The following is a 1,862-nucleotide window of genomic DNA, read 5'->3' on the forward strand; positions in this document are numbered from 1 at the left end:
AATAAGCATACATTGTACAGAGCACTAACAATGAAAACAATCCTTTAGCCTGTGATCAAGAGAGGCAGTCATTATGTCCATTTAAAACCTGTAATCAAAGAGCACAACATTTTGTGAAACTATAAGTCCCATATGATCCTCATCATGTCCAGTGACTTCAGAGTGGATCCTCCCTGTCATCCGGCCAGTGTTTGATGTGTGCAAGCAGCACAGAAGCAGGATAGCTGAGGACTTTAAAAGAAGAGCAGAAAACAGGAACATATGTAGTTGTAAACGTAAATATCGGTGATACTTGTCTTGTCAAAGGGAATAAAATGATGAAAATGTTAACTTACACACTCATTTAAGGAGGATCTTGACACTGCACAGAGGAGGCACAGTCAGTCTGACAATGATGGTGATCTCCAGGGATGTTGTCCTGCAGCAACATTCCTGCCAACTGGCCATATGATCCAGAGTAGTTGGTTTGTAATGAAGAGAAAGGTGTATATGTTAGGTAGTGTGCACTTACAGCTGGGCCTAAGAAACAAACACATCCTGTAATAAACTGAATACCTTTAGTAGTGCTGCTGCAAATATAAAGCCCTTCTATCATGAGTGGTTCAAAGAAGTGTTTTGGAGGCTCAGTCACAGAAACTGTGCAGTCTGTTCAGTCCTGAGTGTCTCAGCTCTGAAGGGGATGGATCACAGAGGGAAACACCTGAGTACAGACATTAAAATACACTCAAATAACACTCCTAAGGTCAAGCGAAAACACAATTAAACACTTACAAAGAATTAATACATGTTTCATGGAATAATGTCATTAACCCTTTTTGTTGTGAGTAAATCTCACCGACTGCTTGTGGGACAAGCTAGAAGGAGGACTTATCACAGAATGTCTCCTGTGCTCCAGATGTGAAGTCTCACGCTCTGATCGTACGGCGATGAAGATGGTCATGATGAAGCCTCTCTGATCTGTGGCATTACAGTTTCTGGCTGCTATGTGCTTCACACTGTTGGATTTTACATGTGAAGCTTGGAGAAGACACAGGAGGACTGTGTCTCTCTTGAAAAGAAAAAAAGAAACCTAACAACCTCCCACCGCACCCGCACAACATATGTAGTACATATGTAACACTGCTGAAACATTTCTGGCCAGAAATCCAGAAATGTGCAGTTATCAGCCAGTGCATTTATCAACCCAGACCCAGACCCACCCTGATAAATGCACTGGCTGAAACATGATAAAAGCTCATAAAAATGTATGTTTCATTGAAAGATTTGTCCAAAAATATAAAAATATACTTTTGAAAAAGTTTAAAGATTATAACAAACTGAAATCAATAACATTTTTGTAAATATATTTCAAAATAGAGGCACAGATAAACTGGCTTAACTGTCATTATTGCTGTAATTAGGTTTTTCTTTTTCTTTTTTTCTTTTTTAAAAAAAGCAACCGTTAGTCTGTGTTGTTCTCTCAGAAACAATGAAGAAGCTGTTGAACATTTATGTGTTGTGTGGGCAATCCTTTGGTCCACCCTCCCTCCCTCCCAGCAACAGTGAGACTGGGGCAGCCTGGCAGGATTTGAAGCCTGGCTGCAGAGAGGATATGCCTACACTGTTGTTTTAAACTGCTATATTGATTTTTCTGACATTCATAGATTACTGATTTTAGATTTTCTGTAATAAATAAAATTGTCATATTTATTGATATCATTACTTTATTCATTTAATTGTATTTATGTAAAAAGAATTCAAACATCATACTGCAATGCAGGGCGTTTTTTCTTAAGTCAACTTTAAATATCGCTCTACTTTCTTAAGTCATTCAAAATATAGAAATTACTTACTGTAGTCAAAGATCTAGATCATGAATCATC

At 38.1% G+C, this 1,862-nt stretch overlaps 1 long non-coding RNA gene across 1 annotated transcript; it reads right to left on the minus strand.

Moving 5' to 3' along the window:
* Positions 1–200: 200 nt before the first annotated feature.
* Positions 201–603, minus strand: LOC109199705 (uncharacterized). The gene is made up of 3 exons (XR_002060019.2): positions 556–603; positions 336–439; positions 201–231 (listed from the first exon to the last, which is right to left on the minus strand). It is a non-coding gene; the product is annotated as an uncharacterized LOC109199705 (long non-coding RNA).
* Between the last annotated feature and the right edge of the window lie 1,259 nt (positions 604–1,862).

Source organism: Oreochromis niloticus, linkage group LG3, assembly GCF_001858045.2.
Source record: "Oreochromis niloticus isolate F11D_XX linkage group LG3, O_niloticus_UMD_NMBU, whole genome shotgun sequence".
In the NCBI taxonomy this organism is placed as follows: Eukaryota; Metazoa; Chordata; class Actinopteri; order Cichliformes; family Cichlidae; genus Oreochromis; species Oreochromis niloticus.